We start from the raw sequence: 18,801 nt of genomic DNA on the forward strand, positions 1-18,801 counted from the left end.
CCAGACGTGACAGATGCCCAATAATCAGATAAAAAGTAAAAATTTTTGTTTCTGAACCGAACGTAATCTTTATCCAACACTTTCCCCATTTACCAGTTTAAAACTGTTTCACTTCTAGCCCTATGACTATATGCATATAGTGATATAAACAACTACACATGTACATTTCTAGTTTATATTTTAATACCTGTACATTTACAAAGTGCAATAAGGTATGTTTAGTGTAAATTACATGTAGATATTTTATATTTATATTCTTGCATATACAGCTCTGGAAAAAAATAGACCAATTAAATATGATGAGTTTCTTAGATTTTACCAAATTATAAACCTCTGGAATATAATCAAAAGAAAGATGGATGACCACAAGCCATCAAACCAAGATTTCTGAACTCTTAAAACTTTATGAATATGAACTTGTTTTCTTTGCATTATTTGAGGTCTGAAAGTTCTGCATCTTTTTTGTTATTTCAGTCATTTCTCATTTTCTGTAAATAAATGCTCTAAATGAGAATATTTTTATTTGGCATTTGGGAGAAATGTTGTCTGTAGTTTATAGAATAAAACAACAATGTTGATTTTACTCAAACATAAACCTATAAATAGCAAAACCAGAGAAACTGATTCAGAAACTAAAGTGCTCTCTTCATTTTTTTCCCAGAGCTGTAGTGAGTTCTTCACTGTAGGGACTTTTCATGTACATTTTTCGTTCCCCTGTGTTATTGTGATGTGACAAACAAAAATATATATATATTTGATTTTATCTGTTAAAGTACAATAACATTTGCATATATTTTATCTCCATTGCATAATTATGTGAATTAAAATACAATAATTATGTACATATTCAGTTTTTTTCAAAATACAAACATTTTTGCTGTTGGTTTTTTGGTTTAGTTTAACTGATATCATGTGATACTGGGCAGTATGCAAATAACGTGATGACTTCACAAATATGCAAATTAGTCTAGATACATTTAAGGTCTTTTTAAGCAGGTTTTAGCTACTTTGCTCTGAAATAATTTGTCAGAACTGTTAAAAATACAGGCAAAAGTGGACTTGGACAGTGGAGAGATCTCTAAAAACAGAAAATGAGCTTTATAGGTGGATAAAATTTTCTTTGATATTTTAAAGAAATATGTCAGTATTGTTGATATTGTTTTTTAATGTTTTTGATATATAGTAAATATTTATAAGGTTTCCTTAGAGATGATTAGCAACAGTTAAGAGTACTAGAGTTTTATTAGGGTAAAATAATGTTATTAAAGTATTAGAGTATTAAAGTATGAGTGTATTATTAAAGTATTATAAAAAAGTAGGCTTAAATAAGTAGGCTAACTACTGCAGCACAGAGCTAGGTAGTTACATAACTAGCTGGCTAATTACCACAGCACTGCAATAGGTAGCTAGCTAGCAGGCTAATTACCACATTACTGAGCTAGCTAGCTAGCTCAGTGCTGTGGTAATTATCCTGTCAGTTGGCTATCTAGCTAGCTTAATGATGTGGTAATTAGCAGGGTAGTTAGCTACCTGCCTTGCTCAGTACTGTGGTAATTAGCCAGTTTGTTAGCAACCTAGCTAGCTCAGTGCTGTGGTAATTTGCCTGTTAGCTAGATATCTAGCTCAGTGCTGTGTTATTTAGCCTGTTATCTAGCTAGCTAGCTCGGTGCTGTGTTAATTAGCCTGTTAGTTAGCTTCCTGACTAGCTTAATGCTGTGGTAATTAGCCTGTTAGCCACCTAGCTAGCTTGGTGCTGTGGTAATTAGTCAGTTAACTAGATATCTAGCTCAGTGCTGTAGTAATTAGCCAGTTTGTTAGCTACCTAGCTAGCTCAGTGCTGTGGTAATTTTCCTGTTAGCTAGATATCTAGCTCAGTGCTGTGTTATTTAGCCTGTTATCTAGCTAGCTAGCTCGGTGCTGTGTTAATTAGCCAGTTAGCTAGATATCTAGCTCAGTGCTGTGTTAATTAGCCTGTTAGTTAGCTTCCTGACTAGCTTAATGCTGTGGTAATTAGCCTGTTAGCTAGCTAGCTAGCTTGGTGCTGTGGTAATTAGTCAGTTAACTAGATATCTAGCTCAGTGCTGTGGTAATTATCCTGATAGTTAACCACCTATCTAGCTCAGTGCTGTAGTAATTAGACAGTTTGTTAGCTACCTAGCTAACTCAGTGCTGTGGTAAATAACCTGTTAGTTAGCTACCTAGCTAGCTCAGTGCTGTGGTAATTTGCCTGTTAGCTAGATATCTAGCTCAGTGCTGTGTTATTTAGCCTGTTATCTAGCTAGCTAGCTCGGTGCTGTGTTAATTAGCCAGTTAGCTAGATATCTAGCTCAGTGCTGTGTTAATTAGCCTGTTAGTTAGCTTCCTGACTAGCTTAATGCTGTGGTAATTAGCCTGTTAGCTACCTAGCTAGCTTGGTGCTGTGGTAATTAGTCAGTTAGCTAGATATCTAGCTCAGTGCTGTGGTAATTACCCTAATAGTTAGCTACCTATCTAGCTCAGTGCTGTGGTAATTATCCTAATAGTTAGCTACCTATCTAGCTCGGTGCTCTGGTAATTAGCCAGTTAACTAGATATCTAGCTCAGTGCTGTGGTAATTAGACGGTTAGCTATATATCTAGCTCAGTGCTGTGGTAATTAGCCAGTCTGTTAGCTACTTAGCTAGCTTAGTGCTGTGGTAAATAACCTGTTAGTTAGCTACCTAGCTAACTCAGTGCTGTGGTAATTATCCGGTTAGTTAGCTACATAGCTAGCTTAGTGCTGTGGTAAATAACCTGTTAGTTAGCTACCTAGCTAACTCAGTGCTGTGGTAATTAGCCTGTTAGTTAGCTAGCTAGTTCAGTACTGTGGTCATTTGCCTGTTTGCTAAATATCTAGCTCGGTGCTGTGTTAATTAGCCAGTTAGTTAGTTAGCTACCTAGCTCAGTGCTGTGGTAATTAGTCGGTTAGCTAAATATCTGTTTCAGTGCTGTGGTAATAAGCTGGTTAGCTAAATATCTAGCTAGCTCAATGCTGTGTTAATTAGCCGGTTAGCTAGATATCTGTTTCAGTGCTGTGGTAGTAAGCTGGTTAGCTAAATATCTAGCTAGCTCAGTGCTGTGGTAATTAGCCGATTACCTGTATATCTAGCTCAGTGCTGTGTTATTTAGCCGGTTAGCTATATATCTTGCTCAGTGGTGTGGTGATTAGCCGGTTAGCTAAATATCTAGCTAGCTCAGTGCTGTGGTAATTAGCCAGTTAGCTAGCTACCTAGCTCAGTGCTGTGTTATTTAGACTGTTATTTAGTTAGCTAGCTACTTAGCTCTGTGCTGTGCTAAATAACAGGCTAATTATCACAGCACAGAGTTACCACAGTTAACATTTTCTAAACATTAAACTTCTTAAGCGTTCATTCTGTCAAGTTTTGTGAATGTTCTTAGAATTTTGGTAACACTGTGTCAGTGTTTTCATTTTTTAGTTTTGGGAATGTTTTCATAACGTTTTCATAATGTTAAAGTTATTCATCCAGCTGGGAACGTGAGAAACCTTCTAAATTTAACCTTATCTTATTAATTGTATTGTTCTCCCATCACTAGTTTCCAAATATGTTACCTAGAAGATGATATGTTAGGATCATATACGTAAGGTATCAGTCAAAAGTTTGGACAAACTTCAGTGTGTTTTTTTTTTTTTTTTTGTATTTTACAATTTAATATTGAAGACATTTAAGCAATACAGGAACATACACAGAATTATTTTGTCAAAACAAAGTGTTGAACAAACCAAAATATGTATACTTTACATTCTTTTAATTACTACATTTAGCTTTGGTGTCAGATTTAAATTGGACATATTTGTCCCTATATCGTGAGTTATGTTACCTATAAGGTGTATTAAAGTATGTTAGAACAATTTAAGTACAAAAACTCTGTGGACTTATAAAACAACAAATGGGTCAATATCAGTATAATATGCCATTTGTTGCAACAGTATATAGTTTATATAGTATTTCAAGATGTACTCTGAATAAACACATTATATATCATATATAGAGAAATATTAAACTTCAGGTTTAATATTCAGTTATTAATCCTGGTACCAGAGTATTGTGAATCATATGGTAACCTTTATATAACTGGTGTTTAATATATCTTGTGGATTCCAACAGGATTGTACTTTGGGCCCTATAATATTATATAATAATTATGACCATAATGTAGAAATAACAGTGATGAAGTAGAAAATAGTGGACTCAAATACAGAGTGTGAGACGTTAAGTTGTAGAAATTTTGTATTTATAGATGTGGTGTGAAATTATGAAGTAAATATTAACTACTGTAAATGTTATTGATGATTATTTCTGTATTGTTAATAATTGTATTTTTTTATTTTAAGAATGTACTTTGAGCTGGAGGATGGTTTGAAGGATGTTATTTATTGGTGATTTTTGTTTAATTTAAAGTGAATACGGTGGTGAAGATCAGACGGATCTATCTGCACCGGCTAGAGGAGTACCTCACACTCAGCGGACAACGGTTCACCCAGAAGTGCCTCCAACAAGGCCTGTAAGTACACCATATTTAAAAAAAAAACAATATATAGGGCTTTATTTATTCACTAAAGGTTCACGACCCGGCCAAAACCTCCTTTTACATAGTTCGTAGCTACATGTTAATTTACTCATAAAACTGATTAAGTTTTAGCAAAAAGCACCATGCCCTCTATTTTAGAGTGGGAAAATGTTCAGTAAAAATAAGATTAATATTTGGAACTAAATAATAAAAGTCTACTAATAATAGAAATAACAAAAGCTACTGGTTTACCGTCGGTTAATTTTGTCGTTAACTCAACAAATCGTCAGTACAAACCAAAGTCAGAGGTGTGGTTTCACGGGAATGTTCAAATCAGCAATCTGATTGGTAGTCGTCTCTGTACGTCACTGTTCATTTGCATAAAGTTGAGCAGAGTTCAAGTTTAAAACTCTGTCATGTTGCTGAAGGTCGCTTTCATCAAGTTTGCCACTTTTGACATACGTCAGTATGAATAAAAAAAAAATAAAACTGCTTTAGACTCAAATTAATACTTCAACTTATTAAACTTTTTTTTACATTTTATACAGTTTTCTTTTTTGTCATGTCTACAGTGCTGCCTTGTTATGGTAAAAAAAAATCATTTTAAGAAGTTAAATAACACCACTGTTAATGCACATTTTAAATTTTTTTCTATGTTATATAAACTTAAAACAAAAACGTTTAATGAAAAAATATATTATTTTTGTGTAGTGTGAAAAAAGAATTTAAAAATGTAAGTAATTGTTTGAAAGTTACGAGGAAGACATGTATGACATATACAGTAGATTATAACATATAGATAATTCTCATTACAAAATGTGTTTACATGGGCATCTCCGAAAATAAGAATATCAAATTTAATTTATTAAAATTTGTAATTTAATTAAAAAAGTAAAACTTGTATAGATTCATTACACACAGAGTGATTTATTTCAAGTGATTATTTCCTTTAATGCTGATGATTATGGGCTCCATCATACACCCTGGGCAAGGTTATTAATGCTAATTGCTATCTTACACCTTACCAATAATCTATTTCTGCGTAGTTTAAACAGCAACGGTGCTTGTGAATATATCTACACTTATGGGCGTGGTCATCTCAAATGAAAATTTGTATACATCCATATCCTCAATTCCAAATTTTTCCTAAGTTTGAAACGACGCAATGTAATGCTTTGTACATCTCATGAATTAAATATTTGATTAAAAAATACAACACAGAACACATATTAGATGTTAAAAGTGAGACAGTTTACAATTTCCTAAAAAAATTAATTCATTTAGAAGTTGATGCAGCAACACTTCTGAAAAAGTTTAGATAGGGCAAAAAAAGTCAGTGTTATTAAACTAACACAGCTGCAAATGTATAACTTATTCATATAACTGTTTAAAAAATGGCATTTTAGTTAGTAGTTATTGGTATTTTATGGCGACAGTGGCTTAAATTTTGTATTGCATAAGAGCTTGCCAATAAATGTATAATTGATATAGTTAAATGTTAGTTAATGGTGTTGGTATGCTGGGCCCTATGTAAAACCTAGATTTTAGGTGCAGTTACTTACTTAAAATGTCAAAAAGTATTGCACAAGCATTACTAGCATGAACATCTGGTCCAAAATTACTTCATTTTTAAAATGTAAAACATGGCAACTATTCCACTGGGACAACAGCAATTAATCCTCTTTTGGACAAATCTGTTTAAGTGTGTCCCACAGTGAAGTCAAAAGTCTTGGTTGTTAATTAAATACAGTGTCTAAGCCAAGGCCGGGTTAGTGCTACACATAAAATGACCTTAACTTCATTATAATAATAGTTCCACTGCAGAGTGTGTATAGAATTAAGGGAAGCTTTATGTGTCCGACATTCGCAACCCTCTTTAAATGCTTAAACCAATCTAATCCAATGAAATGCCTGTAATAGCAACTGAAGTAGCAGGATTAGACAAATCTCTGCATGTATCGTCAAGAAGGAATCAATGCTGGGATCATGGAGAATTAATTACATAATTATATTTTTTATTCAATTAAATCAGCCGGGCTTATTGGAGGTTCTGCACAACAACACTGTATGTGCACAAAACAAACCTTTTATTATGTTGTGGAAAAGCATGAAAACAGTTGCCTTATCCATTAGGTAAGTATTACACCTTCTTTTTAATTTTACAATGATGAAATCCCAAGTAAAAATGCAGAAATAAAGAGCAAACACATTATCCATCAGAAGAACAGGCTGATTTTAAAGCATTATCTGAAAATCTACTGACTTCTTGGGCAGTTTTAGAGGAGTAAGTCGAATCGAACCCGGGTCGCAAGAATGGGAATCTTGCATGATACCACTACACCATTAGCGCTGATAAAGGCATCTGCTAGTTTCAAAAGTAAAAGAATTGGTATATGATCTTTGATTATGGACTTGATCTTTGCCTGCACGCATATCGTGACCCAGATGGGACTCCACAATACTCAGCTCCGATAAAATCCCAATTAAAAAGCTGCAGTATAGAGTCAGATGGTTAACTATCATGCATAATATGACTCAGACAGGACTCGAACCCACAATCCTCAGCTCCAAAGGCTGATGCCTTATCCATTAGGCCACTGGGCCTAGTAGCATATGTGTTTTTTAACGTTATAAATCGGTAAAATCACAATGAAATAAGCTGTAATAAAGAGTCAAAGGGTTAACCACCATGCATATTGTGACCCAGATGGGACTCTAACCCACAATCCTCAGCTCTGAAGGTTGATGATGCCTTATCCATTAGGCCACTGGGCCTTATAACGTTTAGGTTTTTAACGTTATAAATAAACAGAATCACATAGAGTCAGATGGTTAACTATCACGCATAGTGTGACCCAGATGGGACTCAAATCCACAATCCTCAGCGCCAAAGGCTGATGATGCCTTATCCATTAGGCCACTGGGCCTTGTAACGTTTACGTTTTTAACGTTATAAATAAACAGAATCACAATAAAGTAAGCTGCAATAAAGAGCCAAATGGTTAACTATCACGCATAGTGTGACGCAGATGGGATTCAAACCCACAATCCTCAGCTCCGAAGGCTGATGCCTTATCCATTAGGCCACAGGGCCTTACAACATTTTTAACGTTATAAATAGATAGAATCGTAATAAAGTAAGCTGGAATAAAGAGCTAAATGGTAAACTACCATGTAGAGTGTGACACAGATGGGACTCGAACCCACAATCCTGAGCTCCAAACGTTGATGCCTTATCCATTAGGATATTATACATTAGGACATTGGGTGTTGCAATGTATATGTTTTTAAACAGCATAATTCGATAAAATCCCAATAAAAAAGCTGCATTATAGAGTCAAGTGGTTAACTATCATGCATAGTGTGACCCAGAGGGGACTCGAACCCACAATCCTCAGCTCCGAAGGCTGATGCCTTATGCAATAGGCCACTGGGCCTGCAAATTTGTCTGTTTTTATTATTATTTTTTAAATCAATGTAAGAAATGTAAGAAATAAATGTAAGAAAAGCCTTAAAGATGCGCTAACCGGGAATCGAACCCGGGTCACAAGAATGGGAATCTTGCATGATACCACTACACCATTAGCGCTGACGTAGACCACTGCTAGTTTCAAAATTAAAAGGGTTGGACTTTCTCCAAAGCATTCAAATGCAGATCTCTGATTTCACACAAAGGCCTTTTTGCAAAAAAAAAGTATGGAACAATCTTAGCCTGCAAGCATATCGTGACCCAGATGGGACTCGAACCCACAATCCTCAGCTCCGAAGGCTGATGCCTTATCCATTAGGCCACTGGGCCTTCAAATTTTTACGTTTTTAACGTTATAAATAGATAGAATCACAAGAAAGTAAGCTGCAATAAAGATCCAAATGGATAACTATCACGCATAGTGTGACCCAGATGGGACTCGAACCCACAATCCTCAGCTCCGAAGGCTGATGCCTTATCCATTAGGCCACTGGGCCTTGTAACTTTTATGTTTTTAATGTTATAAATAGATAGAATCACAATACAGTAAGGTGCAATAAACAGCCAAATGGTTAACTACCACGCATAGCGTGACCCAGATGGGACTCGAACCCACAATCCTCAGCTCCGAAGGCTGATGCCTTATCCATTAGGCCACTGGGCCTGCAAATTTGCTAGTTTTTATTATTATTATTTTTTATCAATGTAAGAAATGTAAGAAATAAATGTAAGAAAGCCTTAAAGATGCGCTAAACGGGAATCGAACCCGGGTCGCAAGAATGGGAATCTTGCATGATACCACTACACCATTAGCACTGACAGACTGCTAGTTTCAAAATTAAAAGGGTTGGACTTTCTCCAAAGCATTCAAATGCAGATCTCTGATTTCACACAAAGGCCTTTTTGCAAAAAAAAAAAAGCATGGAACAATCTTTGCCTGCACACATATCGTGACCCAGAAGGGACTCGAACCCACAATCCTCAGCTCCGAATGCTGATACCTTATCCGTTAGGATATTATACATTAGGACCTTGGGCGTTGCAATGTATATGTTTTTAAACAGCATAATTCGATAAAATCCCAATAAAAAAGCTGCATTATAGAGTCAAGTGGTTAACTATCATGCATAGTGTGACCCAGCGGGGACTCAAACCCACAATCCTCAGCTCTGAAGGCTGATGCCTTATCCTTTAGGCCGCTGGGCCTTAGAAGGTTTAAGTTTTTAACGTTATAAATAGATAGAATAACAATAAAGTAAGCTAAAATAAAGAGCCAAAAGTTTAACTATCACGCAAAGTGTGACCCAGATGGGACTCGAACCCACAATCCTCAGCTCCAAAGGCTGATGCCTTATCCATTAGGCCACTGGGCTTTGTGACTTTTATGTTTTTAATGTTATAAATAGATAGAATCACAATACGGTAAGGTGCAATAAACAGCCAAATGGTTAACTACCACGCATAGCGTGACCCAGATGGGACTCGAACCCACAATCCTCAGCTCCGAAGGCTGATGCCTTATCCACTAGGCCACTGGGCCTGCAAATTTGCTAGTTTTTATTATTTTATTTTTTTGATCAATTTAAGAAATGTAAGAAATAAATGTAAGAAAGCCTTAAAGATGCGCTAACCGGGAATCGAATCCGGGTCGCAAGAATGGGAATCTTGCATGATACCACTACACCATTAGCGCTGACAGACTGCTAGTTTCAAAATTAAAAGGGTTGGACTTTCTCCAAAGCATTCAAATGCAGATCTCTGATTTCACACAAAGGCCTTTTTGCAAAAAAAAAGTATGGAACAATCTTAGCCTGCAAGCATATCGTGACCCAGATGGGACTCGAACCCACAATCCTCAGCTCCGAAGGCTGATGCCTTATCCATTAGGCCACTGGGCCTTCAAATTTTTACGTTTTTAACGTTATAAATAGATAGAATCACAAGAAAGTAAGCTGCAATAAAGATCCAAATGGATAACTATCACGCATAGTGTGACCCAGATGGGACTCGAACCCACAATCCTCAGCTCCGAAGGCTGATGCCTTATCCATTAGGCCACTGGGCCTTGTAGCTTTATGTTTTTAATGTTATAAATAGATAAAATCACAATACAGTAAGGTGCAATAAACAGCCAAATGGTTAACTACCACGCATAGCGTGACCCAGATGGGACTCGAACCCACAATCCTCAGCTCCGAAGGCTGATGCCTTATCCATTAGGCCACTGGGCCTGCAAATTTGCTAGTTTTTATTATTATTTTTTTAATCAATGTAAGAAATGTAAGAAATAAATGTAAGAAAGCCTTAAAGATGCGCTAACCGGGAATCGAACCCGGGTCGCAAGAATGGGAATCTTGCATGATACTACTACACCATCAGCGCTGACAGACTGCTAGTTTCAAAATTAAAAGGGTTGGACTTTCTCCAAAGCATTCAAATGAAGATCTCTGATTTCACACAAAGGCCTTTTTGCAAAAAAAATCCATGGAACAATCTTTGCCTGCTAGCATATCGTGACCCAGATGGGACTCGAACCCACAATCCTCAGCTCCGAAGGCTGATGCCTTATCCATTAGGCCACTGGGCCTTAAAATGTTCAAGTTTTTAAGGTTATAAATAGATAGAATCACGATAAAGTAAGCTGCAATAAAGATCCAAATGGATAACTATCATGTATAGTGTGACCCAGATGGGACTCGAACCCACAATCCTCAGCTCCGAAGGCTGATGCCTTATCCATTAGGCCACTAGGCCTGCAAACTTGCTCGTTTTTATTATTATTTTTTTTTTATCAATGTAAGAAATGTGAGAAATAAATGTAAGAAAGCCGTAAAGATGCGCTAACCGGGAATCGAACCCGGGTCGCAAGAATGGGAATCTTGCATGATACCACTACACCATTAGCGCTGACAGACTGCTAGTTTCATAATTAAAAGGGTTGGACTTTCTTCAAAGCATTCAAATGCAGATCTCTGATTTCACACAAAGGCCTTTTTGCAAAAAAAAGCATGGAACAATCTTTGCCTGCAAGCATATTGTGACCCAGATGGGACTCGAACCCACAATCCTCAGCTCCGAAGGCTGATGCCTTATCCATTAGGCCACTGGGCCTTAAAGTTTTTAAGTTTTTAACTTTATAAAAAGATAGAATCACAATAAAGTAAGCTGCAATAAAGATCCAAATGAACAACTATCACGCATAGTGTGACCCAGATGGGACTCGATCCCACAATCCTCAGCTCCAAAGGCTGATGCCTTATCCATTAGGCCACTGGGCCTTGTAACTTTTATGTTTTTAATGTTATAAATAGATAGAATCACAATACAGTAAGGTGCAATAAACAGCCAAGTGGGACCCAGATGGGACTCGAACCCACAATCCTCAGCTCCGAAGGCTGATGCCTTATCCATTAGGCAACTGGGCCTTCAAATTTTTTCGTTTTTAACGTTATAAATAGATAGAATCACAATAAAGTAAGCTGCAATAAAGATCCAAATGGATAACTATCACGCATAGTGTGACCCAGATGGGACTCGAACCCACAATCCTCAGCTCCGAAGGCTGATGCCTTATCCATTAGGCCACTGGGCCTTGTAACTTTAAGTTTTTAATGTTATAAACAGATAGAATCACAATACAGTAAGGTGCAATAAACAGCCAAATGGTTAACTACCACGCATAGCGTGACCCAGATGGGACTTGAACCCACAATCCTCAGCTCCGAAGGCTGATGCCTTATCCATTACGCCACTGGGCCTGCAAATTTGCTAGTTTTTATTATTATTTTTTTTTGATCAATGTAAGAAATGTAAGAAATAAATGTAAGAAAGCCTTAAAGATGCGCTAACCGGGAATCGAACCCGGGTCGCAAGAACGGGAATCTTGCATGATACCACTACACCATTAGCGCTGACAGACTGCTAGTTTCAAAATTGAAAGGGTTGGACTTTCTCCAAAGCATTCAAATGCAGATCTCTGATTTCACACAAAGGCCTTTTTGCAAAAAAAAAGCATAGAACAATCTTTGCCTGCTAGCATGTCGCGACCCAGATGGGACTCGAACCCACAATCCTCAGCTCCGAAGGCTGATGCCTTATCCATTAGGCCACTGGGCCTTAAAATGTTTACGTTTTTAACGTTATAAATAGATAGAATCACGATAAAGTAAGCTGCAATAAAGTTCCAAATGGATAACTACCACGCATAGCGTGACCCAGATGGGACTCGAACCCACAATCCTCAGCTCCGAAGGCTGATGCCTTATCCATTAGGCCACTGGGCCTGCAAATTTGCTAGTTTTTATTATTATTTTTTTTTGATCAATGTAAGAAATGTAAGAAATAAATGTAAGAAAGCCTTAAAGATGCGCTAACCGGGAATCGAACCCTGGTCGCAAGAATGGGAATCTTGCATGATACCACTACACCATTAGCGCTGACAGACTGCTAGTTTCAAAATTAAAAGGGTTGGACTTTCTCCAAAGCATTCAAATGCAGATCTCTGATTTCACACAAAGGCCTTTTTGCAAAAAAAAAGCATGGAACAATCTTTGCCTGCTAGCATATCGTGACCCAGATGGGACTCGAACCCACAATCCTCAGCTCCGAAGGCTGATGCCTTAACCATTAGGCCACTGGGCCTTAAAATGTTTACGTTTTTAACGTTATAAATAGATAGAATCACAATAAAGTAAGCTGCAATAAAGATCCAAATGGATAACTATCATGTATAGTGTGACCCAGATGGGACTCGAACCCACAATCCTCAGCTCCGAAGGCTGATGCCTTATCCATTAGGCCACTAGGCCTGCAAACTTGCTCGTTTTCATTATTATTATTATTTTTTTGATCAATGTAAGAAATGTGATAAATAAATGTAAGAAAGCCATAAAGATGCGCTAACCGGGAATCGAACCCGGGTCGCAAGAATGGGAATCTTGCATGAAACCACTACACCATTAGCGCTGACAGACTGCTAGTTTCAAAATTAAAAGGGTTGGACTTTCTCCAAAGCATTCAAATGCAGATCTCTGATTTCACACAAAGGCCTTTTTGCAAAAAAAAAGCGTGGAACAATCTTCGCCTGCTAGCATGTCGCGACCCAGATGGGACTCGAACCCACAATCCTCAGCTCCGAAGGCTGATGCCTTATCCATTAGGCGACTGGGCCTCAAAATGTTTACGTTTTTAACGTTATAAATAGATAGAATCACGATAAAGTAAGCTGCAATAAAGATCCAAATGGATAACTACCACGCATAGCGTGACCCAGATGGGACTCGAACCCACAATTCTCAGCTCCGAAGGCTGATGCCTTATCCATTAGGCCACTGGGCCTGCAAATTTGCTAGTTTTTATTTTTTTTTTTTTTTGATCAATGTAAGAAATGTAAGAAATAAATGTAAGAAAGCCTTAAAGATGCGCTAACCGGGAATCGAACCCGGGTCGCAAGAATGGGAATCTTGCATGATACCACTACACCATTAACGCTGACAGACCGCTAGTTTCAAAATTAAAAGGGTTGGACTTTCTCCAAAGCATTCAAATGCAGATCTCTGATTTCACACATAGGCCTTTTTGCAAAAAAAAAGCATGGAACAATCTTTGCCTGCAAGCATATCGTGACCCAGATGGGACTCGAACCCACAATCCTCAGCTCCGAAGGCTGATGCCTTATCCATTAGGCAACTGGGCCTTCAAATTTTTTTGTTTTTAACGTTATAAATAGATAGAATCACAATGAAGTAAGCTGCAATAAAGATCCAAATGGATAACTATCACGCATAGTGTGACCCAGATGGGACTCGAACCCACAATCCTCAGCTCCGAAGGCTGATGCCTTATCCATTAGGCCACTGGGCCTCAAAGTGTTTACGTTTTTAACGTTATAAATAGATAGAATCACGATAAAGTAAGCTGCAATAAAGATCCAAATGGATAACTACCACGCATAGCGTGACCCAGATGGGACTCGAACCCACAATTCTCAGCTCCGAAGGCTGATGCCTTATCGATTAGGCCACTGGGCCTGCAAATTTGCTAGTTTTTATTTTTATTTTTTTTTTGATCAATGTAAGAAATGTAAGAAATAAATGTAAGAAAGCCTAAAAGATGCGCTAACCGGGAATCGAACCCGGGTCGCAAGAATGGGAATCTTGCATGATACCACTACACCATTAACGCTGACAGACTGCTAGTTTCAAAATTAAAAGGGTTGGACTTTCTCCAAAGCATTCAAATGCAGATCTCTGATTTCACACATAGGCCTTTTTGCAAAAAAAAAGCATGGAACAATCTTTGCCTGCAAGCATATCGTGACCCAGATGGGACTCGAACCCACAATCCTCAGCTCCTAAGGCTGATGCCTTATCCATTAGGCAACAGAGCCTTCAAATTTTTTCGTTTTTAACGTTATAAATAGATAGAATCACAATAAAGTAAGCTGCAATAAAGATCCAAATGGATAACTATCACGCATAGTGTGACCCAGATGGGACTCGAACCCACAATCCTCAGCTCCGAAGGCTGATGCCTTATCCATTAGGCCACTGGGCCTGCAAATTTGCTAGTTTTTATTATTATTTTTTTTGGATCAATGTAAGAAATGTAAGAAATAAATGTAAGAAAGCCTTAAAGATGCGCTAACCGGGAATCGAACCCGGGTCGCAAGAATGGGAATCTTGCATGATACCACTACACCATTAGCGCTGACAGACTGCTAGTTTCAAAATTAAAAGGGTTGGACTTTCTCCAAAGCATTCAAATGCAGATCTCTGATTTCACACAAAGGCCTTTTTGCAAAAAAAAAAGCGTGGAACAATCTTTGCCTGCTAGCATGTCGCGACCCAGATGGGACTCGAACCCACAATCCTCAGCTCCGAAGGCTGATGCCTTATCCATTAGGCCACTGGGCCTAAAATGTTTACGTTTTTAACGTTATAAATAGATAGAATCACGATAAAGTAAGCTGCAATAAAGATCCAAATGGATAACTACCACGCATAGCGTGACCCAGATGGGACTCGAACCCACAATCCTCAGCTCCGAAGGCTGATGCCTTATCCATTAGGCCACTGGGCCTCAAAGTGTTTACGTTTTTAACGTTATAAATAGATAGAATCACGATAAAGTAAGCTGCAATAAAGATCCAAATGGATAACTACCACGCATAGCGTGACCCAGATGGGACTCGAACCCACAATTCTCAGCTCCGAAGGCTGATGCCTTATCCATTAGGCCACTGGGCCTGCAAATTTGCTAGTTTTTATTTTTATTTTTTTTTTGATCAATGTAAGAAATGTAAGAAATAAATGTAAGAAAGCCTTAAAGATGCGCTAACCGGGAATCGAACCCGGGTCGCAAGAATGGGAATCTTGCATGATACCACTACACCATTAACGCTGACAGACTGCTAGTTTCAAAATTAAAAGGGTTGGACTTTCTCCAAAGCATTCAAATGCAGATCTCTGATTTCACACATAGGCCTTTTTGCAAAAAAAAAGCATGGAACAATCTTTGCCTGCAAGCATATCGTGACCCAGATGGGACTCGAACCCACAATCCTCAGCTCCGAAGGCTGATGCCTTATCCATTAGGCCACTGGGCCTAAAATGTTTACGTTTTTAACGTTATAAATAGATAGAATCACGATAAAGTAAGCTGCAATAAAGATCCAAATGGATAACTACCACGCATAGCGTGACCCAGATGGGACTCGAACCCACAATCCTCAGCTCCGAAGGCTGATGCCTTATCCATTAGGCCACTGGGCCTCAAAGTGTTTACGTTTTTAACGTTATAAATAGATAGAATCACGATAAAGTAAGCTGCAATAAAGATCCAAATGGATAACTACCACGCATAGCGTGACCCAGATGGGACTCGAACCCACAATTCTCAGCTCCGAAGGCTGATGCCTTATCCATTAGGCCACTGGGCCTGCAAATTTGCTAGTTTTTATTTTTATTTTTTTTTTGATCAATGTAAGAAATGTAAGAAATAAATGTAAGAAAGCCTTAAAGATGCGCTAACCGGGAATCGAACCCGGGTCGCAAGAATGGGAATCTTGCATGATACCACTACACCATTAACGCTGACAGACTGCTAGTTTCAAAATTAAAAGGGTTGGACTTTCTCCAAAGCATTCAAATGCAGATCTCTGATTTCACACATAGGCCTTTTTGCAAAAAAAAAGCATGGAACAATCTTTGCCTGCAAGCATATCGTGACCCAGATGGGACTCGAACCCACAATCCTCAGCTCCGAAGGCTGATGCCTTATCCATTAGGCAACTGGGCCTTCAAATTTTTTTGTTTTTAACGTTATAAATAGATAGAATCACAATAAAGTAAGCTGCAATAAAGATCCAAATGGATAACTATCACGCATAGTGTGACCCAGATGGGACTCGAACCCACAATCCTCAGCTCCGAAGGCTGATGCCTTATCCATTAGGCCACTGGGCCTGCAAATTTGCTAGTTTTTATTATTATTTTTTTTTGATCAATGTAAGAAATGTAAGAAATAAATGTAAGAAAGCCTTAAAGATGCGCTAACCGGGAATCGAACCCGGGTCGCAAGAATGGGAATCTTGCATGATACCACTACACCATTAGCGCTGACAGACTGCTAGTTTCAAAATTAAAAGGGTTGGACTTTCTCCAAAGCATTCAAATGCAGATCTCTGATTTCACACAAAGGCCTTTTTGCAAAAAAAAAGCATGGAACAATCTTTGCCTGCAAGCATATCGTGACCCAGATGGGACTCGAACCCACAATCCTCAGCTCCGAAGGCTGATGCCTTATCCATTAGGCCACTAGGCCTGCAAACTTGCTCGTTTTCATTATTATTATTTTTTTTTTGATCAATGTAAGAAATGTGATAAATAAATGTAAGAAAGCCATAAAGATGCGCTAACCGGGAATCGAACCCGGGTCGCAAGAATGGGAATCTTGCATGAAACCACTACACCATTAGCGCTGACAGACTGCTAGTTTCAAAATTAAAAGAGTTGGACTTTCTCCAAAGCATTCAAATGCAGATCTCTGATTTCACACAAAGGCCTTTTTGCAAAAAAAAAGCGTGGAACAATCTTCGCCTGCTAGCATGTCGCGACCCAGATGGGACTCGAACCCACAATCCTCAGCTCCGAAGGCTGATGCCTTATCCATTAGGCGACTGGGCCTCAAAATGTTTACGTTTTTAACGTTATAAATAGATAGAATCACGATAAAGTAAGCTGCAATAAAGATCCAAATGGATAACTACCACGCATAGCGTGACCCAGATGGGACTCGAACCCACAATTCTCAGCTCCGAAGGCTGATGCCTTATCCATTAGGCCACTGGGCCTGCAAATTTGCTAGTTTTTATTTTTTTTTTTTGATCAATGTAAGAAATGTAAGAAATAAATGTAAGAAAGCCTTAAAGATGCGCTAACCGGGAATCGAACCCGGGTCGCAAGAATGGGAATCTTGCATGATACCACTACACCATTAACGCTGACAGACCGCTAGTTTCAAAATTAAAAGGGTTGGACTTTCTCCAAAGCATTCAAATGCAGATCTCTGATTTCACACATAGGCCTTTTTGCAAAAAAAAAGCATGGAACAATCTTTGCCTGCAAGCATATCGTGACCCAGATGGGACTCGAACCCACAATCCTCAGCTCCGAAGGCTGATGCCTTATCCATTAGGCAACTGGGCCTTCAAATTTTTTTGTTTTTAACGTTATAAATAGATAGAATCACAATGAAGTAAGCTGCAATAAAGATCCAAATGGATAACTATCACGCATAGTGTGACCCAGATGGGACTCGAACCCACAATCCTCAGCTCCGAAGGCTGATGCCTTATCCATTAGGCCACTGGGCCTCAAAGTGTTTACGTTTTTAACGTTATAAATAGATAGAATCACGATAAAGTAAGCTGCAATAAAGATCCAAATGGATAACTACCACGCATAGCGTGACCCAGATGGGACTCGAACCCACAATTCTCAGCTCCGAAGGCTGATGCCTTATCCATTAGGCCACTGGGCCTGCAAATTTGCTAGTTTTTATTTTTATTTTTTTTTTGATCAATGTAAGAAATGTAAGAAATAAATGTAAGAAAGCCTTAAAGATGCGCTAACCGGGAATCGAACCCGGGTCGCAAGAATGGGAATCTTGCATGATACCACTACACCATTAACGCTGACAGACTGCTAGTTTCAAAATTAAAAGGGTTGGACTTTCTCCAAAGCATTCAAATGCAGATCTCTGATTTCACACATAGGCCTTTTTGCAAAAAAAAAGCATGGAACAATCTTTGCCTGCAAGCATATCGTGACCCAGATGGGACTCGAACCCACAATCCTCAGCTCCTAAGGCTGATGCCTTATCCATTAGGCAACAGAGCCTTCAAATTTTTTCGTTTTTAACGTTATAAATAGATAGAATCACGATAAAGTAAGCTGCAATAAAGATCCAAATGGATAACTATCACGCATAGTGTGACCCAGATGGGACTCGAACCCACAATCCTCAGCTCCGAAGGCTGATGCCTTATCCATTAGGCCACTGGGCCTGCAAATTTGCTAGTTTTTATTATTATTTTTTTTGGATCAATGTAAGAAATGTAAGAAATAAATGTAAGAAAGCCTTAAAGATGCGCTAACCGGGAATCGAACCCGGGTCGCAAGAATGGGAATCTTGCATGATACCACTACACCATTAGCGCTGACAGACTGCTAGTTTCAAAATTAAAAGGGTTGGACTTTCTCCAAAGCATTCAAATGCAGATCT

At 38.3% G+C, this 18,801-nt stretch overlaps 1 protein-coding gene and 60 non-coding genes across 61 annotated transcripts in view; 1 reads left to right on the plus strand and 60 right to left on the minus strand.

The window, feature by feature from the left end:
• Window positions 1-983: 983 nt before the first annotated feature.
• The window catches only part of LOC103042003 (cadherin-4), a 626,601-nt gene continuing 608,783 nt past the window's right edge, over window positions 984-18,801 (plus strand). The window contains exons 1-2 of the mRNA XM_049463121.1: window positions 984-1,104; window positions 4,439-4,541. The gene's annotated coding sequence lies outside the window, so the exon portion shown is untranslated. The remainder of the gene's footprint in view (window positions 1,105-4,438; window positions 4,542-18,801) is intronic.
• Window positions 8,066-8,136, minus strand: trnag-ccc (transfer RNA glycine (anticodon CCC)). Its single transcript has one exon. It is a non-coding gene; the product is annotated as a tRNA-Gly (tRNA).
• On the minus strand, window positions 8,274-8,346 carry trnar-ucg (transfer RNA arginine (anticodon UCG)). Its single transcript has one exon. It is a non-coding gene; the product is annotated as a tRNA-Arg (tRNA).
• Window positions 8,441-8,513, minus strand: trnar-ucg (transfer RNA arginine (anticodon UCG)). Its single transcript has one exon. It is a non-coding gene; the product is annotated as a tRNA-Arg (tRNA).
• Window positions 8,608-8,680, minus strand: trnar-ucg (transfer RNA arginine (anticodon UCG)). Its single transcript has one exon. It is a non-coding gene; the product is annotated as a tRNA-Arg (tRNA).
• trnag-ccc (transfer RNA glycine (anticodon CCC)) lies at window positions 8,762-8,832 on the minus strand. The gene has a single exon. It is a non-coding gene; the product is annotated as a tRNA-Gly (tRNA).
• Window positions 9,317-9,389, minus strand: trnaq-uug (transfer RNA glutamine (anticodon UUG)). The gene has a single exon. It is a non-coding gene; the product is annotated as a tRNA-Gln (tRNA).
• trnar-ucg (transfer RNA arginine (anticodon UCG)) lies at window positions 9,484-9,556 on the minus strand. Its single transcript has one exon. It is a non-coding gene; the product is annotated as a tRNA-Arg (tRNA).
• Window positions 9,639-9,709, minus strand: trnag-ccc (transfer RNA glycine (anticodon CCC)). The gene has a single exon. It is a non-coding gene; the product is annotated as a tRNA-Gly (tRNA).
• trnar-ucg (transfer RNA arginine (anticodon UCG)) lies at window positions 9,842-9,914 on the minus strand. The gene has a single exon. It is a non-coding gene; the product is annotated as a tRNA-Arg (tRNA).
• trnar-ucg (transfer RNA arginine (anticodon UCG)) lies at window positions 10,009-10,081 on the minus strand. The gene has a single exon. It is a non-coding gene; the product is annotated as a tRNA-Arg (tRNA).
• On the minus strand, window positions 10,175-10,247 carry trnar-ucg (transfer RNA arginine (anticodon UCG)). Its single transcript has one exon. It is a non-coding gene; the product is annotated as a tRNA-Arg (tRNA).
• On the minus strand, window positions 10,328-10,398 carry trnag-ccc (transfer RNA glycine (anticodon CCC)). The gene has a single exon. It is a non-coding gene; the product is annotated as a tRNA-Gly (tRNA).
• trnar-ucg (transfer RNA arginine (anticodon UCG)) lies at window positions 10,531-10,603 on the minus strand. Its single transcript has one exon. It is a non-coding gene; the product is annotated as a tRNA-Arg (tRNA).
• Window positions 10,698-10,770, minus strand: trnar-ucg (transfer RNA arginine (anticodon UCG)). The gene has a single exon. It is a non-coding gene; the product is annotated as a tRNA-Arg (tRNA).
• Window positions 10,853-10,923, minus strand: trnag-ccc (transfer RNA glycine (anticodon CCC)). Its single transcript has one exon. It is a non-coding gene; the product is annotated as a tRNA-Gly (tRNA).
• On the minus strand, window positions 11,055-11,127 carry trnar-ucg (transfer RNA arginine (anticodon UCG)). Its single transcript has one exon. It is a non-coding gene; the product is annotated as a tRNA-Arg (tRNA).
• Window positions 11,222-11,294, minus strand: trnaq-uug (transfer RNA glutamine (anticodon UUG)). The gene has a single exon. It is a non-coding gene; the product is annotated as a tRNA-Gln (tRNA).
• trnar-ucg (transfer RNA arginine (anticodon UCG)) lies at window positions 11,369-11,441 on the minus strand. Its single transcript has one exon. It is a non-coding gene; the product is annotated as a tRNA-Arg (tRNA).
• trnar-ucg (transfer RNA arginine (anticodon UCG)) lies at window positions 11,536-11,608 on the minus strand. The gene has a single exon. It is a non-coding gene; the product is annotated as a tRNA-Arg (tRNA).
• trnar-ucg (transfer RNA arginine (anticodon UCG)) lies at window positions 11,702-11,774 on the minus strand. Its single transcript has one exon. It is a non-coding gene; the product is annotated as a tRNA-Arg (tRNA).
• On the minus strand, window positions 11,857-11,927 carry trnag-ccc (transfer RNA glycine (anticodon CCC)). The gene has a single exon. It is a non-coding gene; the product is annotated as a tRNA-Gly (tRNA).
• On the minus strand, window positions 12,060-12,132 carry trnar-ucg (transfer RNA arginine (anticodon UCG)). The gene has a single exon. It is a non-coding gene; the product is annotated as a tRNA-Arg (tRNA).
• Window positions 12,227-12,299, minus strand: trnaq-uug (transfer RNA glutamine (anticodon UUG)). The gene has a single exon. It is a non-coding gene; the product is annotated as a tRNA-Arg (tRNA).
• trnag-ccc (transfer RNA glycine (anticodon CCC)) lies at window positions 12,382-12,452 on the minus strand. Its single transcript has one exon. It is a non-coding gene; the product is annotated as a tRNA-Gly (tRNA).
• trnar-ucg (transfer RNA arginine (anticodon UCG)) lies at window positions 12,585-12,657 on the minus strand. The gene has a single exon. It is a non-coding gene; the product is annotated as a tRNA-Arg (tRNA).
• trnar-ucg (transfer RNA arginine (anticodon UCG)) lies at window positions 12,752-12,824 on the minus strand. The gene has a single exon. It is a non-coding gene; the product is annotated as a tRNA-Arg (tRNA).
• On the minus strand, window positions 12,911-12,981 carry trnag-ccc (transfer RNA glycine (anticodon CCC)). Its single transcript has one exon. It is a non-coding gene; the product is annotated as a tRNA-Gly (tRNA).
• On the minus strand, window positions 13,114-13,186 carry trnar-ucg (transfer RNA arginine (anticodon UCG)). Its single transcript has one exon. It is a non-coding gene; the product is annotated as a tRNA-Arg (tRNA).
• trnar-ucg (transfer RNA arginine (anticodon UCG)) lies at window positions 13,281-13,353 on the minus strand. Its single transcript has one exon. It is a non-coding gene; the product is annotated as a tRNA-Arg (tRNA).
• trnag-ccc (transfer RNA glycine (anticodon CCC)) lies at window positions 13,436-13,506 on the minus strand. Its single transcript has one exon. It is a non-coding gene; the product is annotated as a tRNA-Gly (tRNA).
• Window positions 13,639-13,711, minus strand: trnar-ucg (transfer RNA arginine (anticodon UCG)). The gene has a single exon. It is a non-coding gene; the product is annotated as a tRNA-Arg (tRNA).
• On the minus strand, window positions 13,806-13,878 carry trnar-ucg (transfer RNA arginine (anticodon UCG)). The gene has a single exon. It is a non-coding gene; the product is annotated as a tRNA-Arg (tRNA).
• trnar-ucg (transfer RNA arginine (anticodon UCG)) lies at window positions 13,973-14,045 on the minus strand. The gene has a single exon. It is a non-coding gene; the product is annotated as a tRNA-Arg (tRNA).
• trnag-ccc (transfer RNA glycine (anticodon CCC)) lies at window positions 14,129-14,199 on the minus strand. The gene has a single exon. It is a non-coding gene; the product is annotated as a tRNA-Gly (tRNA).
• Window positions 14,332-14,404, minus strand: trnal-uag (transfer RNA leucine (anticodon UAG)). The gene has a single exon. It is a non-coding gene; the product is annotated as a tRNA-Leu (tRNA).
• Window positions 14,499-14,571, minus strand: trnar-ucg (transfer RNA arginine (anticodon UCG)). Its single transcript has one exon. It is a non-coding gene; the product is annotated as a tRNA-Arg (tRNA).
• Window positions 14,654-14,724, minus strand: trnag-ccc (transfer RNA glycine (anticodon CCC)). Its single transcript has one exon. It is a non-coding gene; the product is annotated as a tRNA-Gly (tRNA).
• Window positions 14,858-14,930, minus strand: trnar-ucg (transfer RNA arginine (anticodon UCG)). Its single transcript has one exon. It is a non-coding gene; the product is annotated as a tRNA-Arg (tRNA).
• On the minus strand, window positions 15,024-15,096 carry trnar-ucg (transfer RNA arginine (anticodon UCG)). The gene has a single exon. It is a non-coding gene; the product is annotated as a tRNA-Arg (tRNA).
• On the minus strand, window positions 15,191-15,263 carry trnar-ucg (transfer RNA arginine (anticodon UCG)). The gene has a single exon. It is a non-coding gene; the product is annotated as a tRNA-Arg (tRNA).
• Window positions 15,347-15,417, minus strand: trnag-ccc (transfer RNA glycine (anticodon CCC)). The gene has a single exon. It is a non-coding gene; the product is annotated as a tRNA-Gly (tRNA).
• trnar-ucg (transfer RNA arginine (anticodon UCG)) lies at window positions 15,550-15,622 on the minus strand. Its single transcript has one exon. It is a non-coding gene; the product is annotated as a tRNA-Arg (tRNA).
• trnar-ucg (transfer RNA arginine (anticodon UCG)) lies at window positions 15,716-15,788 on the minus strand. The gene has a single exon. It is a non-coding gene; the product is annotated as a tRNA-Arg (tRNA).
• trnar-ucg (transfer RNA arginine (anticodon UCG)) lies at window positions 15,883-15,955 on the minus strand. Its single transcript has one exon. It is a non-coding gene; the product is annotated as a tRNA-Arg (tRNA).
• trnag-ccc (transfer RNA glycine (anticodon CCC)) lies at window positions 16,039-16,109 on the minus strand. The gene has a single exon. It is a non-coding gene; the product is annotated as a tRNA-Gly (tRNA).
• On the minus strand, window positions 16,242-16,314 carry trnar-ucg (transfer RNA arginine (anticodon UCG)). Its single transcript has one exon. It is a non-coding gene; the product is annotated as a tRNA-Arg (tRNA).
• trnar-ucg (transfer RNA arginine (anticodon UCG)) lies at window positions 16,409-16,481 on the minus strand. Its single transcript has one exon. It is a non-coding gene; the product is annotated as a tRNA-Arg (tRNA).
• Window positions 16,564-16,634, minus strand: trnag-ccc (transfer RNA glycine (anticodon CCC)). Its single transcript has one exon. It is a non-coding gene; the product is annotated as a tRNA-Gly (tRNA).
• Window positions 16,767-16,839, minus strand: trnar-ucg (transfer RNA arginine (anticodon UCG)). Its single transcript has one exon. It is a non-coding gene; the product is annotated as a tRNA-Arg (tRNA).
• Window positions 16,926-16,996, minus strand: trnag-ccc (transfer RNA glycine (anticodon CCC)). Its single transcript has one exon. It is a non-coding gene; the product is annotated as a tRNA-Gly (tRNA).
• On the minus strand, window positions 17,129-17,201 carry trnar-ucg (transfer RNA arginine (anticodon UCG)). Its single transcript has one exon. It is a non-coding gene; the product is annotated as a tRNA-Arg (tRNA).
• trnar-ucg (transfer RNA arginine (anticodon UCG)) lies at window positions 17,296-17,368 on the minus strand. The gene has a single exon. It is a non-coding gene; the product is annotated as a tRNA-Arg (tRNA).
• trnag-ccc (transfer RNA glycine (anticodon CCC)) lies at window positions 17,448-17,518 on the minus strand. The gene has a single exon. It is a non-coding gene; the product is annotated as a tRNA-Gly (tRNA).
• On the minus strand, window positions 17,651-17,723 carry trnar-ucg (transfer RNA arginine (anticodon UCG)). The gene has a single exon. It is a non-coding gene; the product is annotated as a tRNA-Arg (tRNA).
• On the minus strand, window positions 17,818-17,890 carry trnar-ucg (transfer RNA arginine (anticodon UCG)). The gene has a single exon. It is a non-coding gene; the product is annotated as a tRNA-Arg (tRNA).
• trnar-ucg (transfer RNA arginine (anticodon UCG)) lies at window positions 17,985-18,057 on the minus strand. Its single transcript has one exon. It is a non-coding gene; the product is annotated as a tRNA-Arg (tRNA).
• trnag-ccc (transfer RNA glycine (anticodon CCC)) lies at window positions 18,141-18,211 on the minus strand. The gene has a single exon. It is a non-coding gene; the product is annotated as a tRNA-Gly (tRNA).
• trnal-uag (transfer RNA leucine (anticodon UAG)) lies at window positions 18,344-18,416 on the minus strand. The gene has a single exon. It is a non-coding gene; the product is annotated as a tRNA-Leu (tRNA).
• trnar-ucg (transfer RNA arginine (anticodon UCG)) lies at window positions 18,511-18,583 on the minus strand. The gene has a single exon. It is a non-coding gene; the product is annotated as a tRNA-Arg (tRNA).
• On the minus strand, window positions 18,666-18,736 carry trnag-ccc (transfer RNA glycine (anticodon CCC)). The gene has a single exon. It is a non-coding gene; the product is annotated as a tRNA-Gly (tRNA).

This window comes from Astyanax mexicanus, chromosome 13 (genome assembly GCF_023375975.1).
Source record: "Astyanax mexicanus isolate ESR-SI-001 chromosome 13, AstMex3_surface, whole genome shotgun sequence".
NCBI classification, from domain to species: Eukaryota; Metazoa; Chordata; class Actinopteri; order Characiformes; family Acestrorhamphidae; genus Astyanax; species Astyanax mexicanus.